This window comes from Pseudophryne corroboree, unplaced genomic scaffold (genome assembly GCF_028390025.1).
Source record: "Pseudophryne corroboree isolate aPseCor3 unplaced genomic scaffold, aPseCor3.hap2 scaffold_1156, whole genome shotgun sequence".
Taxonomy (NCBI): Eukaryota; Metazoa; Chordata; class Amphibia; order Anura; family Myobatrachidae; genus Pseudophryne; species Pseudophryne corroboree.
The window spans coordinates 151669-169353 of NW_026967781.1; the positions used below are offsets into that span (position 1 = coordinate 151669).

The 17685-nt window shown below is 46.4% G+C and overlaps 1 long non-coding RNA gene across 1 annotated transcript; it reads right to left on the bottom strand.

The window, feature by feature from the left end:
• Nucleotides 1–15443: 15443 nt before the first annotated feature.
• LOC134990272 (uncharacterized) lies at nucleotides 15444–17379 on the bottom strand. Its single transcript, XR_010195127.1, has 4 exons — nucleotides 17335–17379; nucleotides 16878–17250; nucleotides 16545–16566; nucleotides 15444–15535 (listed from the first exon to the last, which is right to left on the bottom strand). It is a non-coding gene; the product is annotated as an uncharacterized LOC134990272 (long non-coding RNA).
• Between the last annotated feature and the right edge of the window lie 306 nt (nucleotides 17380–17685).

Here is a 17685-nt window from a genome sequence, read left to right on the forward strand (position 1 = left end):
ACTTGCTGCTGATAGTGTGACCAGTGACCACCAGTTTAATTAATCCGTTCTCTGCCTGATAAAAAACGATACACAGTGTGACACAGTCACATACCATATCTGTGCTCAGCCCAGTGTGCTGCATCATATACTGTATATCATTATCTGACTGCTGAGTGCTCACTGCTCACACAGCTTAATTGTGGGGGAGACTGGGGAGCAGTTATAGCAGGAGTACATATTTTAAGTACAGTGCACACTTTTGCTGCCAGAGTGCCACTGCCAGTGTGACTGACCAGTGACCACTGACCACCAGTATTGTGATTGTCTGCTGACCACCAGTATATTGTGATTGTCTGCCTGAAAAAGTTAAACACTCGTCGTGTGGTGTTTTTATAAACGCATTCTGCAGACAGTGTCCAGCAGGTCCGTCATTACATAATATATACCTGTCCGGCTGCAGTACTAGTGTGATATATATATATTTTAATTTTATCTCATTATCATCCAGTCTATATTAGCAGCAGACACAGTACGGTAGTCCACGGCTGTAGCTACCTCTGTGTCGGCAGTCGCTCGTCCATCCATAATTGTATACCACCTACCCGTGGTTTTTTTTTTTTCTATCTTCTTGATACTAGTAGCTTACTTTAGGAGTCTGCAGTGCTGACAGACAGTGTCCAGCAGGTCCGTCATTACATAATATATACCTGTCCGGCTGCAGTACTAGTGTGATATATATATATATTTTAATTTTATCTCATTATCTTCCAGTCTATATTAGCAGCAGACACAGTACGGTAGTCCACGGCTGTAGCTACCTCTGTGTCGGCAGTCGCTCGTCCATCCATAATTGTATACCACCTACCCGTGGTTTTTTTTTTCTATCTTCTTGATACTAGTAGCTTACTTTAGGAGTCTGCAGTGCTGACAGACAGTGTCCAGCAGGTCCGTCATTACATAATATATACCTGTCCGGCTGCAGTACTAGTGTGATATATATATATATTTTAATTTTATCTCATTATCATCCAGTCTATATTAGCAGCAGACACAGTACGGTAATCCACGGCTGTGGCTACCTCTGTGTCGGCAGTCGCTCGTCCATCCATAATTGTATACCACCTACCCGTGGTTTTTTTTTTCTATCTTCTTGATACTAGTAGCTTACTTTAGGAGTCTGCAGTGCTGACAGACAGTGTCCAGCAAGTCCGTCATTACATAATATATACCTGTCCGGCTGCAGTACTAGTGTGATATATATATATATATTTTAATTTTATCTCATTATCATCCAGTCTATATTAGCAGCAGACACAGTACGGTAGTCCACGGCTGTAGCTACCTCTGTGTCGGCAGTCGCTCGTCCATCCATAATTGTATACCACCTACCCGTGGTTTTTTTTTTTTCTATCTTCTTGATACTAGTAGCTTACTTTAGGAGTCTGCAGTGCTGACAGACAGTGTCCAGCAGGTCCGTCATTACATAATATATACCTGTCCGGCTGCAGTACTAGTGTGATATATATATATATTTTCATTTTATCTCATTATCATCCAGTCTATATTAGCAGCAGACACAGTACGGTAGTCCACGGCTGTAGCTACCTCTGTGTCGGCAGTCGCTCGTCCATCCATAATTGTATACCACCTACCCGTGGTTTTTTTTTTTCTATCTTCTTGATACTAGTAGCTTACTTTAGGAGTCTGCAGTGCTGACAGACAGTATCCAGCAGGTCCGTCATTACATAATATATACCTGTCCGGCTGCAGTACTAGTGTGATATATATATATATTTTAATTTTATCTCATTATCATCCAGTCTATATTAGCAGCAGACACAGTATGGTAGTCCACGGCTGTAGCTACCTCTGTGTCGGCAGTCGCTCGTCCATCCATAATTGTATACCACCTACCCGTGTTTTTTTTTTCTTTTCTATCTTCTTGATACTAGTAGCTTACTTTAGGAGTCTGCAGTGCTGACAGACAGTGTCCAGCAGGTCTGTCATTACATAATATATACCTGTCCGGCTGCAGTACTAGTGTGATATATATATATATTTTAATTTTATCTCATTATCATCCAGTCTATATTAGCAGCAGACACAGTACGGTAGTCCACGGCTGTAGCTACCTCTGTGTCGGCAGTCGCTCGTCCATCCATAATTGTATACCACCTACCCGTGGTTTTTTTTTTCTATCTTCTTGATACTAGTAGCTTACTTTAGGAGTCTGCAGTGCTGACAGACAGTGTCCAGCAGGTCCGTCATTACATAATATATACCTGTCCGGCTGCAGTACTAGTGTGATATATATATATATTTTAATTTTATCTCATTATCATCCAGTCTATATTAGCAGCAGACACAGTACGGTAGTCCACGGCTGTAGCTACCTCTGTGTCGGCAGTCGCTCGTCCATCCATAATTGTATACCACCTACCCGTGGTTTGTTTTTTTTCTATCTTCTTGATACTAGTAGCTTACTTTAGGAGTCTGCAGTGCTGACAGACAGTGTCCAGCAGGTCCGTCATTACATAATATATACCTGTCCGGCTGCAGTACTAGTGTGATATATATATATATATTTTAATTTTATCTCATTATCATCCAGTCTATATTAGCAGCAGACACAGTACGGTAGTCCACGGCTGTAGCTACCTCTGTGTCTTCAGTCGCTCGTCATCCATAAGTATACTAGTATCCATCCATCTCCATTGTTTACCTGAGGTGCCTTTTAGTTGTGCCTATTAAAATATGGAGAACAAAAATGTTGAGGTTCCAAAAATAGGGAAAGATCAAGATCGACTTCCACCTCGTGCTGAAGCTGCTGCCACTAGTCATGGCCGAGACGATGAAATGCCAGCAACGTCGTCTGCCAAGGCCGATGCCCAATGTCATAGTACAGAGCATGTAAAATCCAAAACACCAAATATCAGTAAAAAAAGGACTCAAAAATCTAAAATAAAATTGTCGGAGGAGAAGCGTAAACTTGCCAATATGCCATTTACCACACGGAGTGGCAAGGAACGGCTGAGGCCCTGGCCTATGTTCATGGCTAGTGGTTCAGCTTCACATGAGGATGGAAGCACTCATCCTCTCGTTAGAAAACTGCAGTGCCACTCCTAGGTGGACCAGGTGTTTGTGTCGGCCACTAGGGTCGCTTATCTTACTCACACAGCTACCTCATTGCGCCTCTTTTTTTCTTTGCGTCATGTGCTGTTTGGTGAGTGTTTTTTGGAAGGGCCATCCTGCGTAACACTGCAGTGCCACTCCTAGATGGGCCAGGTGTTTGTGTCGGCCACTAGGGTCGCTTATCTTATTTACATAGCTACCTCATTGCGCCTCTTTTTTTCTTTGCGTCATGTGCTGTTTGGGGAGTGTTTTTTGGAAGGGCCATCCTGCGTGACACTGCAGTGCCACTCCTAGATGGGCCAGGTGTTTGTGTCGGCCACTAGGGTCGCTTAGCTTAGTCATCCAGCGACCTCGGTGCAAATTTTAGGACTAAAAATAATATTGTGAGGTGTGAGGTATTCAGAATAGACTGAAAATGAGTGGAAATTATGGTTTTTGAGGTTAATAATACTTTGGGATCAAAATGACCCCCAAATTCTATGATTTAAGCTGTTTGTTAGTGTTTTTTGAAAAAAACACCCGAATCCAAAACACACCCGAATCCGACAAAAAAAATTCGGTGAGGTTTTGCCAAAACGCGGTCGAACCCAAAACACGGCCGCGGAACCGAACCCAAAACCGAAACACAAAACCCGAAAAATTTCAAGTGCACATCTCTAATTATTATTAAGTACGGACTGTCTGACGTGCCTACTTGGATGCGGTCACTCATATAATCCTCCACCATTCTTTCAATGGTGACAGAATCATATGCAGTGACAGTAGACGACATGTCCGTAATCGTTGTCAGGTCCTTCAGTCCGGACCAGATGTCAGCATCAGCAGTCGCTCCAGACTGCCCTGCATCACCGCCAGCGGGTGGACTCGGAATTCTGAGCCTTTTCCTCGCACCCCCAGTTGCGGGAGAATGTGAAGGAGGAGATGTTGACAGGTCGCGTTCCGCTTGACTTGACAATTTTGTCACCAGCAGGTCTTTGAACCCCAGCAGACTTGTGTCTGCCGGAAAGAGAGATCCAAGGTAGGTTTTAAATCTAGGATCGAGCACGGTGGCCAAAATGTAGTGCTCTGATTTCAACAGATTGACCACCCGTGAATCCTTGTTAAGCGAATTAAGGGCTCCATTCACAAGTCCCACATGCCTAGCGGAATCGCTCCCTTTTAGCTCCTCCTTCAATGCCTCCAGCTTCTTCTGCAAAAGCCTGATGAGGGGAATGACCTGACTCAGGCTGGCAGTGTCTGAACTGACTTCACGTGTGGCAAGTTCAAAAGGTTGCAGAACCTTGCACAACGTTGAAATCATTCTCCACTGCGCTTGAGACAGGTACATTCCACCTCCTATATCGTGCTCAATTGTATAGGCTTGAATGGCCTTTTGCTGCTCCTCCAACCTCTGAAGCATATAGAGGGTTGAATTCCACCTCGTTACCACTTCTTGCTTCAGATGATGGCAGGGCAGGTTCAGGCGTTTTTGGTGGTGCTCCAGTCTTCTGTACGTGGTGCCTGTACGCCGAAAGTGTCCCGCAATTCTTCTGGCCACCGACAGCATCTCTTGCACGCCCCTGTCGTTTTTTAAAAAAATTCTGCACCACCAAATTCAAGGTATGTGCAAAACATGGGACGTGCTGGAATTTGCCCATATTTAATGCACACACAATATTGCTGGCGTTGTCCGATGCCACAAATCCACAGGAGAGTCCAATTGGGGTAAGCCATTCCGCGATGATCTTCCTCAGTTGCCGTAAGAGGTTTTCAGCTGTGTGCGTATTCTGGAAACCGGTGATACAAAGCGTAGCCTGCCTAGGAAAGAGTTGGCGTTTGCGAGATGCTGCTACTGGTGCCGCCGCTGCTGTTCTTGCGGCGGGAGTCCATACATCTACCCAGTGGGCTGTCACAGTCATATAGTCCTGACCCTGCCCTGCTCCACTTGTCCACATGTCCGTGGTTAAGTGGACATTGGGTACAACTGCATTTTTTAGGACACTGGTGAGTCTTTTTCTGACGTCCGTGTACATTCTCGGTATCGCCTGCCTAGAGAAGTGGAACCTAGATGGTATTTGGTAACGGGGGCACACTACCTCAAGAAATTGTCTAGTTCCCTGTGAATTAACGGCGGATACCGGACGCACGTCTAACACCAACATAGTTGTCAAGGCCTCAGTTATCCGCTTTGCAACAGGATGACTGCTGTGATATTTCATCTTCCTCGCAAAGGACTGTTGGACAGTCAATTGCTTGGTGGAAGTAGTAAAAGTGGGCTTACGACTTCCCCTCTGGGATGACCATCGACTCCCAGCAGCAACAACAGCAGCGCCAGCAGCAGTAGGCGTTACACACAAGGATGCATCGGAGGAAACCCAGGCAGGAGAGGACTCGTCGGAATTGCCAGTGACATGGCCTGCAGGACTATTGGCATTCCTGGGGAAGGAGGAAATTGACACTGAGGGAGTTGGTGGGGTGGTTTGCGTGAGCTTGGTTACAAGAGGAAGGGATTTACTGGTCAGTGGACTGCTTCCGCTGTCGCCCAAAGTTTTTGAACTTGTCACTGACTTATTATGAATGCGCTGCAGGTGACGTATAAGGGAGGATGTTCCGAGGTGGTTAACGTCCTTACCCCTACTTATTACAGCTTGACAAAGGCAACACACGGCTTGACAAATGTTGTCCGCATTTCTGTTGAAATACTTCCACACCGAAGAGCTGATTTTTTTGGTATTTTCACCAGGCATGTCAACGGCCCTATTCCTCCCACGGACAACAGGTGTCTCCCCGGGTGCCTGACTTAAACAAACCACCTCACCATCAGAATCCTCCTTGTCAATTTCCTCCCCAGCGCCAGTAACACCCATATCCTCCTCATCCTGGTGTACTTCAACACTGACATCTTCAATCTGACTATCAGGAACTGGACTGCGGGTGCTCCTTCCAGCACTTGCAGGGGGCGTGCAAATGGTGGAAGGCGCATGCTCTTCACGTCCAGTGTTGGGAAGGTCAGGCATCGCAACCGACACAATTGGACTCTCCTTGTGGATTTGGGATTTCGAAGAACGCACAGTTCTTTGCGGTGCTTTTGCCAGCTTGAGTCTTTTCATTTTTCTAGCGAGAGGCTGAGTGCTTCCATCCTCATGTGAAGCTGAACCACTAGCCATGAACATAGGCCAGGGCCTCAGCCGTTCCTTGCCACTCCGTGTGGTAAATGGCATATTGGCAAGTTTACGCTTCTCCTCCGACAATTTTATTTTAGATTTTGGAGTCCTTTTTTTACTGATATTTGGTGTTTTGGATTTTACATGCTCTGTACTATGACATTGGGCATCGGCCTTGGCAGACGACGTTGCTGGCATTTCATCGTCTCGGCCATGACTAGTGGCAGCAGCTTCAGCACGAGGTGGAAGTGGATCTTGATCTTTCCCTAATTTTGGAACCTCAACATTTTTGTTCTCCATATTTTAATAGGCACAACTAAAAGGCACCTCAGGTAAACAATGGAGATGGATGGATACTAGTATACTTATGGATGGACGAGCGACTGCCGACACAGAGGTAGCTACAGCCGTGGACTACCGTACTGTGTCTGCTGCTAATATAGACTGGATGATAATGAGATGAAATCAATATATATATATATATATATATATAATATCACACTAGTACTGCAGCCGGACAGGTAGATATATTTATTATGTAATGACTGATGACGGACCTGCTGGACACTGTCAGCTCAGCAGCACCGCAGACTGCTACAGTAAGCTACTATAGTAGTATGTATCAAGAAGAAAGAAAAAAAAAAAACCACGGGTAGGTGGTATACAATTATGGATGGACCAGCGACTGCCGACACAGAGGTAGCTACAGCCGTGGACTACCGTACTGTGTCTGCTGCTAAAATAGACTGGATGATAATGAGATGAAATTAATATATATATATATATATATATATATATATAATATCACTAGTACTGCAGCCGGACAGGTATATATATTTATTATGTAATGACTGATGACGGACCTGCTGGACACTGTCAGCTCAGCAGCACCGCAGACTGCTACAGTAAGCTACTATAGTAGTATGTATCAAGAAGAAAGAAAAAAAAAAAACCACGGGTAGGTGGTATACAATTATGGATGGACCAGCGACTGCCGACACAGAGGTAGCTACAGCCGTGGACTACCGTACTGTGTCTGCTGCTAAAATAGACTGGATGATAATGAGATGAAATTAATATATATATATATATATATATATAATATCACTAGTACTGCAGCCGGACAGGTAGATATATTTATTATGTAATGACTGATGACGGACCTGCTGGACACTGTCAGCTCAGCAGCACCGCAGACTGCTACAGTAAGCTACTATAGTAGTATGTATCAAGAAGAAAGAAAAAAAAACACGGGTAGGTGGTATACAATTATGGATGGACCAGCGACTGCCGACACAGAGGTAGCTACAGCCGTGGACTACCGTACTGTGTCTGCTGCTAATATAGACTGGATGATAATGAGATGAAATTAATATATATATATATATATATATATAATATCACTAGTACTGCAGCCGGACAGGTAGATATATTTATTATGTAATGACTGATGACGGACCTGCTGGACACTGTCAGCTCAGCAGCACCGCAGACTGCTACAGTAAGCTACTATAGTAGTATGTATCAAGAAGAAAGAAAAAAAAACCCACGGGTAGGTGGTATACAATTATGGATGGACCAGCGACTGCCGACACAGAGGTAGCTACAGCCGTGGACTACCGTACTGTGTCTGCTGCTAAAATAGACTGGATGATAATGAGATGAAATTAATATATATATATATATATATATATATAATATCACTAGTACTGCAGCCGGACAGGTATATATATTTATTATGTAATGACTGATGACGGACCTGCTGGACACTGTCAGCTCAGCAGCACCGCAGACTGCTACAGTAAGTTACTATAGTAGTATGTATCAAGAAGAAAGAAAAAAAAAAACCACGGGTAGGTGGTATACAATTATGGATGGACCAGCGACTGCCGACACAGAGGTAGCTACAGCCGTGGACTACCGTACTGTGTCTGCTGCTAATATAGACTGGATGATAATGAGATGAAATTAATATATATATATAATATCACTAGTACTGCAGCCGGACAGGTATATATATTTATTATGTAATGACTGATGACGGACCTGCTGGACACTGTCAGCTCAGCAGCACCGCAGACTGCTACAGTAAGCTACTATAGTAGTATGTATCAAGAAGAAAGAAAAAAAAAACCACGGGTGGGTGGTATACAATTATGGATGGACCAGCGACTGCCGACACAGAGGTAGCTACAGCCGTGGACTACCGTACTGTGTCTGCTGCTAATATAGACTGGATGATAATGAGATGAAATTAATATATATATATATAATATCACTAGTACTGCAGCCGGACAGGTATATATATTTATTATGTAATGACTGATGACGGACCTGCTGGACACTGTCAGCTCAGCAGCACCGCAGACTGCTACAGTAAGCTACTATAGTAGTATGTATCAAGAAGAAAGGAAGAAAAAAAAAAACCACGGGTAGGTGGTATACAATACATATACAATTATATATATATTATATACAATCTCCTATATAATAGCCCTATTCTGTGATCTTGTGATTCATTTGCTAACGCTGGGCGGAGTCTCAACAGTGGGCGGAGTTAGTCAAATGAGTCACAGATCTGGCCAAATCTATAGGACACTAGGAGCAGCTGCAGAAGCAGATAGTATGGACATGGCACAGGCAGGGTGCATACCTCCCAGCTTTCACACACACACACTCACACACACACACACACACACACACACACACACAGCGAAAAGGGGGCGTGGCTTCGCGGGAGGGCCCCCGTTTTCGTCAGTGAGGGGGCATGCCCAGCGCTCTGTGAGCTGCTGGCATGGCCCCAGGGGCTGATTATGAGTCCGGGGGGCACAGGGTACTTGAGACAGGGGAGCCCTATCTCATTGCTGTGCCTGCTGTGGGTTGGGGGCGTGGCCTAATCGCGGGCCGCGAGGCCACGCCCCATTATGCAAATTCCGTTTTGTTTTTTTTTTTTTTTTTTTTTTTATGGTATTTTGGAGGTGGTCGCTCCCCCCTACACACCCGCACAGGCAGAAGAAAGCAGGGAGACTGCTGCCTCCCTGCAACACCACAGACCTGCCAATACGCAGCAGCGTGTGCTGACTGTAGCACAATGCTGCCGCTGTTGCTGGCAGGACGGGGGAGCTTCTGAGCTGGGACAGAGCTACTCCAGCCAGGGGGCCCCCTAAAACTGTGGGGCCAACGGTACGTACCGCCTGCCCCCCCCCACCCCCCTTAATCCGGCTCTGCTGCTGGAACCCCCCCTTAATCCGTACCCCCTGATGCCCCCTCTCCCTCTGTCTCCACTATTCACCGCTGCTCTGCTAAGCAGAACAGCGAGTACAGGAGCTTTCCAACTGCTCCCCCCCCTTCACCACAGGACACTGCGACCCGCGGGTGGGACAGCGGGACAGACCCCAAAAAATGGGACTGTCCCGCGAAAATTGGGACATTTGGGAGGTATGGGGGTGTGTGAGGTGGTATGCCATACTTGACCCCCACATCAGCATACTCAGCAGGGTCTCTCTGGCAGGGAGGAGCGTCACATTCTGGCACACTCCACGCTTCTTAGCTGTAGTTTTGTGGGTCACCAGCCGCTGTGCACTTTCCGTACTGCCTCTGTTATCTCCAGCCCCTGCGACCCCACCGCTAGCTGCAGCGCTGCCACCCGCAGTGAGTTGCGCCCAGCTCCTTTACACACTTTAGCCGGCGGGTAGCGCTGCAGAAGTCCGCGCTGCTTGCAGGCTCTGACCCCCTCCTCCCTCCAGCATCAGCGTCTCCTGGGAGCTAACCAGTCACTCCCAGTCTCCCCTTACCATAGTGCCCAGCAGCCGTGAGGTCCGCGCCACGTGCATGCTATGACCCCCTCCTCCCTCCAGCCGCAGCATCTCCTGGGGGCTAACCAGTCACTCCCAGTCTCACCTTACCACAGTGCCCGGCAGCTGCGCGAGGTCTGCGGTGTGTGACTGAGGAGGGGGGGAGTGATGCGGACGGGCAGAGGAAGCAGGAATACAGCCTAAGAGAGTCAGCCATGCCAAGTCTCCACCAGCAGCAGATGCCAACAGGTTGGAGTGGAACAGCAGCAGCCAGCAGCAGTGACTCCGGTAAGACACATCTGTCTGTCACCACTGTTCTGTCCCTAATACCAATCTCTCCCGTGCCCTGTGTTCTGTCATGTCCCTGTAATCCCTGGCCTTGACCTGCCACCCTTATCCTGGCCCTTTCACCCTTATCCTGGCCCTTTCACCCTTATCCTGGCCCTGTCACCCTTATGCTGGCCCTGCTACCCCTATCCTGGCCCTGTCACCCCTGTGCTTGCCCTGTCAACCCTATACTGGCCCTGACACCCCTGTCCTGGTCCTGCCGCCCCTACACTGACCCTGTCACCCCTATCCTGTCCCTGTCATTTCTGTCCTGGCCCCGTCGCCCATGTCCTGGCCCCGTCACCCCTGTCTTGGCCCCGTCACCCCTGTTCTGACCCTGTCACCCCTGTTCTGACCCTGTCACCCCTGTCCTGGCCCAGTCAACCCTGTTCTGACCCTGTCACCCCTGTCCTGGCCCTGTTACTGCATACCCTCCAACTACCTTTTTGGCAGGTACAGTACCCGCAGCACCTCCAGACCTCTCCCCAATGCACCACACCTCCGCACCTTCCCCTCCACCACATGCGGCACTCCACCCCTCCCCCACATGCTGTGCCTCCAGACCCCCTACACCACCCGCGGCTCCCACTCCTCCGCCCCTTCACCACCCCCAGCAATCTCCAGGCCCCCTCCACCATTCACCCCCCTTATATGTCTCCCCACACCTGCCCCCCTCCACCCACAGCATCTGCAGACACCCTCCTCCATCCACGGTCCCCCCCTCACCCACCCCTCCCCCACCAATGGCACCCCCGCACCTGCCCCACCACCACCTGCAGCACCTCCGGACCTCCTTCCCCATCTGCAGCAACACCCGTACCTGCCCCTCCCCTACCCATGGCGCCTACGGACCCCTACCCCACCAGTGGCACTCCCGCCCCTTCCCATCCCACAGCACCTCCGGAACCCTTCACCCATCTGCAACATCCCCACACCTGCCCCTCCCCCACCCATGGCACCCCTGCCCCTCCCCCACCTGCAGTGCCTCCGGACCCCTCCCCCATCTGCATCCCCCACTCCTCTGCCCCTCCCCCACCCGCAGCACCTCCCAACCCTTCCCCATCCGGGCCCCACCCCCACTTCCGCCCCCCCTCCATCCGCAGCATCTACAGACACCATCCGCAGTACCCCCCGCACCCGCTACATTCTGTACATTGTGGTCTGCAGGTGCTGTTCACGCCGTCGCAAGGGGCTGCGCCTCCTTCACCATCGCACACCCTTTCATTGTGCAATATTTAACCACTAACAAAGGAATGCAGCTGATACTCCATATAACACAAATATTGAACCCCAGAAAGGCATGCAAGGGTTAAGGGGGCGTAGCCCCTTGCGACGGTGTGAAGAGCGCCCGTAGGGCGCGATGAAGCACCTAGTTATATATATATATATATATATATATATATTAAACTGGTGGTGATTAATTAAACTGGTGGTCAGGTCACTGGTCACACTATCAGCAACTTGCAAGTAGTACTCCTAAGCAGACAATCACAATATATATTATACTGGTGGTCAGTGTGGTCACAATGGCAGTGTGGCACTGACTCTGGCAGCAAAAGTGTGCACTGTACGTTATATGTACTCCTGAGCCCTGCTCTCAAACTCTAACTGCTCCCCACTGTCAGTGTCTCCCCCACAAGTCAGATATACATTATACAGTCACACTATCTATCTATCACTTCAGCAAGTAGTAGTACTCCTCCTAATGCTCCCCAAAATTCCTAAAGTAAATAATACTGTGTCTCTCTCTACTCTAGTAGTCTCACTCTCTATAAACGGAGAGGACGCCAGCCACGTCCTCTCCCTATGAATCTCAATGCACGTGTGAAAATGGCGGCGACGCGCGGCTCCTTATATAGAATCCGAGTCTCGCGATAGAATCCGAGCCTCGCGAGAATCCGACAGCGGGATGATGACGTTCGGGCGCGCTCGGGTTAACCGAGCAAGGCGGGAAGATCCGAGTCGCTCGGACCCGTGTAAAAAAAACTGAAGTTCGGGCGGGTTCGGATTCCGAGGAACCGAACCCGCTCATCTCTAATTATTATACAGCAGCACTGGACATATGGCAGCAGAGGATACCACTGTGACTGCCTGGTCACTTAAATGACTGATGGCTGATGCACAGGACATTACCGCTGGACTGATGCTGCACAATACACCAGCACTGAACTGATGCAGCACAAGACAGCAGCAATGGACATATGGCAGCAAGAGGACACAACCACTGTGACTGGACAAATACAGCACAAGACACGGACACTGAGAGAACGGAGACACGTCCTCTCTCTACACTCTCCAATGCCGGAGTGAAAATGGCGGGGACGCGCAGCTCCTTATACGAATCCAAACCCCGCGAGAATCCGACTGCGGGATGATGACGTTTTGCCTCGGTCTGGTTTCCGCGTCAGGCGGGAAAACCCAAGCCTGATCTGGATCCGGGCTCGAATGGTGAAGTCCATTACGGTTCGGTTCTCTGAGAACCGAACACGCTTATCCCTAAGGCATAATAGAGGTCATTCATTCAACCAGTCCAGAAGTCATGCATAAATCTGTCTGAAATTGAATGTACTTAGGCCCTCATTCCGAGTTGATCGCTAAGTTTTTCGTTCGCACAACCTATTAGTAAAGTTGCGTTAATGTAGTAATTTTGCGAACATCCGCCCCCAACGTATTTTTGCTCATTCGCACGCATTATTACACAAAGTGGGCGTACGCCAAATGACATCGCAGCAATGCAAAAACATCGCAGCAATGCGAACCCATCGCATTAACACATACTTATTCGTAAAAATACTAGGTAGTCGTAGATTTACACATTTATCAGTTAAAGTGCTCACTTTTGCGGAGAAACGCACCACATTGTTTTTTTTTACTATTAAGTGGAATAACACCTTCCAATTAAAAGTCCACAAGCCCTCCTCAATTACAAATCCAATTAGTGACTGAATTGTAATGTTCATGATCAATTAAGTATTTTATAAATACCTGAAGAACACTTTGTAGCCATAAAAGAACCTATTTCTATTTACATGTTTAATATAAATATAGATGTTTGCAATGTGCTTGGTCTAATGTGTTTTGTGTATTTATTAAAGTAGAGTTTTTGTATGTGAATGAAGGTTTTTGCATGTTTATTTAGCCAATAACATGTTTGTTTTAGATTTTTAAAATAACTTACGTTAGCTGTATGAAATGTTTAATGTAAGAAATGTTTGTTCTGCAATCTGCTGTTCCTTTATTGCATTATTAAATAATAAACACCCGCTTAAGTATAATAATTTTCTTTTATTTTTTTAAAATGATTTTTAGAAATCTTAAGATAATTTTTGTTTTTTAAAAACATAAAATAATTAACAAAAATTTTCCATCTCATCAAGCAGACCCAGCAAGGCCTGGAGATGTCGCCTCATGTTTCCCACAATCTCCCGCAACGATGTGGGATCTCCAACGGCAACATCTGAAATTAAAAGATAACATAAACATTACTAACTTACTCACATTGCTTATTATACAAGCAAGGCACAAAGCACACTTTAATGCAGGCATGTCCAAACTGCATCCCTCAAGCTGGTGTGAAACTACATATACCAGCATGCGTTAACTCAGTTTTGGGGCCAGGGAATGCCAAACCTGTGTCAGGGCATGCTGGGATGTGTAGTTTCTCTACAGTTGCAGTTGCGCAGTTTGGACAGGCATGCTTAATGGCAAAGTTTATACATCATGCCTGTTTTATGGTACAATCATTAGCAGAAAAACACACAAGCCTGCTCAGGCTTTTTTGGCTAATTTTTACAGTATTCTAGACCATGGGCTACATTTACTACTATATGAGTTCATTTTAAGATGGAGCGTTGCCCATAGCAAACAAGCCAAAATAAGATGATTATCTTGTAGAAGTGGTTCCCCAATTGTAAAGTTTATTTGTATTGGTTGCTATGGGCGACATCCCATGTTAAAGATAACTACCATCTTCGTCACTGTTACACCATGTTGGCATTCATTCACATCTGGAGTGTTTTTTTAATATTTTTAAGGGGTTTGGTGCTGCATCATCACACTGCATATCAACATCTTCAGAAGGCCAACATATCCTAGCATTCCCACACTCCCTGAAAGCTGCCCTTACTAAATAATTGCAAACAGGTTTGACTTTAACAAATAGTCATTTTGTGAGTGTAACTTTCACAACACAAATCACTGTGTCATTAGGCTGCATAACAAAGTGAAGCATGTGTTTTGTAAGTGCAAATATTAAGACTACACAGGCACAAGTGTAAAAGACCAACAACATACTAAACTCCACTCAGATCTAACTGTTTCCCAGGAAAAAAACCACATATAAACCCTGTTGTCCTGGCAACCCTGGCTACCTAATGAGTGTCAACCTAGAGTGGACACACAAAACATTGCACACATAAACACTGTACATATAATGACACTCACAAATATGTAAATGCAACATGTACACCATGAAGAAAAACACAAATTTGTGTCCTTGGTACAAGATTTCAAACAGTACAACACTGCATGTTTTGTCATTGTAAGTGTAAGTAGGTAATCATTTAAAAAAAAAAAAAAACTTACTTTCCACGGCAACATGAACACTCCCTGAACTGGCTTCAGGGGCTTCCTCTGCCCATTCACTGGGTGGGGATGTTGGCTGGATGGGTGAAGGCGGCTGGATGGGGGAAGGAGGAGGGATTGGGGAAGGAGGAGGGATTGGGGAAGGAGGAGGGATTGGGGAAGGAGGCTGGATGGGGGAAGGAGGCTGGATTGGTGCTGGAATTTCAGAGGGGGGGTCTGATTGAGAGGGCGAGGGGGGCGGAGAGAAAGTTAAGCCAATAGAGGGTGAGGGGGGCAGAGATGGTGATTTAGAAGTTGAAGGAGAAGGGGTATGGGAAGGAGGAGAAGGGGTCCCAGAAAGAGATGGAGAGGTGTGGTGAGAAGGGGAGTGTAAAGTGGTGTGGGCCAGGGAAGCTGAGGGGGACTGGGAAGATGAGGGGGACTGGGAAGATGAGGGGGACTGGGAAGGGGAGGGGGACTGGGAAGATGAGGGGGACTGGGAAGGGGAGGGGGAGTGAGAAGGGGAGGGGGAGTGAGAAGGGGAGGGGGACTGGGAAGGGGAAGGGGGCGGAGAGGTCTGCCGTTGTTGTTGTCCTATAATGATATTTTTGACAACATTTAGTTTACATGTGAAATTACATAGTAAACAATTTCAATTTTCAATGTTCTGTTCCATGTAAAATACAGTGTTTTTTAGAAATGAAAATCAAACATGTATAAATCCTATTCATGTTGGCCACAGCAAACAAAATGAGTCATAACTTTTACTTTGAAGCTCATTCCGTAATCTAGTCCATTGAGTCATATTGATTGGTCTAGGCAACATCACCAGATCACTATTCAAGGCACCTTATTATATAGGCAGCAATGATCAAGTATTTGGGACCAGTTTCCTGGCTGGTTATTAATTCTTGAAAACATGCACTTGTTTGGTGTCAGTTTGCTACAGTCAGTACTGTTTGGCCTAACCACACACACTGTCCTATTTTGTAAAAAAAACACACTCAGCGTTGCAATTAGCCTACCACTTAGTGTAAATTTGCACAATGTTTGCTAATATTCTTATGTAATGTAACTTACGTCGTGTATGCATAGAACGAATTTGCTGGCGGATCTCCGCCAACAGCTCGGGAGTCCTCCTGCGGAGATCACTCCATCTCCTCTCAAGTTGAATGATTGACCGCCTGCTGCGGACGCGAGTCCGCAGCAGGCGGCGGACCTCCGCGTAGGCCTCGCGCTTCACCCGATTTGGGATGAAGCGCCCAACGCGGCCTACGCGGCGGTCCATCACCGCAACCAGGACGCGGAGCTCACGCCTGGTGAACGGTGCAGCACGCATCTTGGCAATGGCGTTTTCCTTATTTGGGCATATATTTATAGCGTCTGTTAGCATGTGATTGGTCATAAATCTGTTGTCATTTCTAATAACTTTATTGATCTTTGCAATGCTGTGAAGAGCAGTGTTATTTCGCACGAGCGGAAAAACGCATCCGCAGAAGTAAATTTTTGCATAAAAAAAAATTAAAAAAAAAAAAACCATAACACAAACAGACACAGAGACACACAGTTTTGAATAAAATTCTAAACATATCTGTGTACTCACCACAGTTTGTGTGATCATTCAGCTGGACAGTCACAAAGTGGGCAAGATTCAATTTCATTTGTTTTTGTGTTTGTTTAAATAATCAAGGTTTTAGGATATAAAACAAATAAGGACACTATTTAGCCACATCACATTATATTTTGTACTAATCTCAAATTGTAAGCTTAACGTGTTAACGGATTTTTACTTTTTTAAAAATGACAAATAAACAAAAAATCCTAAACCATTACACAATGACCTTACAATCTCAAACAAAATGTCAACATTACAAACAAAACATAAGCATACTGTGCTTTGTTTTTTCAACATAAAAATAAGATAAAAACACTATACCTGAAATATTCGGCAACAATCCTTGCCCTCACTTGGCTCCCCCTCCGTGTAACACTCCCACCACCGAAGTGTCGAACAACCCCTGGCTCCTCATCAGGCAATTCCTCTGCCTGAGGAAGCTCTACACTACTCCTTACCGCGATATTATGTAGTATTGCGCACAGGACCACTATTTTACTTGCCATCTCCGGCGAATACATGATGTCGCCACCAGTGCGGTGGAGCACACGAAACCGCCCTTTAAGGACACCAATTGTGCGCTCCACCAGCTGCCTAGTGGCAGTAAGCGCGGAGTTAAATGCCATCTGTGGTCCTGGCCTGGGATTACGGTAAGGAGTCATGAGCCAGGGGGTGCAAGGATATCCACGGTCTCCTGTTTGAGGAAAAACCTTAAATTAAAAAGAGTATATTCAAAAATTTCATTTATTTTTAAGATAAAAAATATCTACAAACTCACCCAATAACCACATGTCTGCTCGTTGACTTGCTCTTAATCTCTGCCGTATCCCTGATTGTCTAATGACATATGCATCATGTGAACTTCCAGTAAACTTGGCATTCAGGGAAAGGATCTGGAGGGATGGCCCACAAACAACCATTACATTCAGAGAATGAAACAGTTTCCTGTTTCTATAAATTTCTTCATTATGTCTTGGTGGCTGAATAGCAACATGTGTGCCATCCACAACCCCAATAACATGTGGGAAGCGACTACCACCTTCCTCAAATTGCCGCTTCACCACATCTAGGGCACCAACATCCAAAGGCATATCAATGAATTGCTTCACCCGCTTTAGGAAAGCCTGGC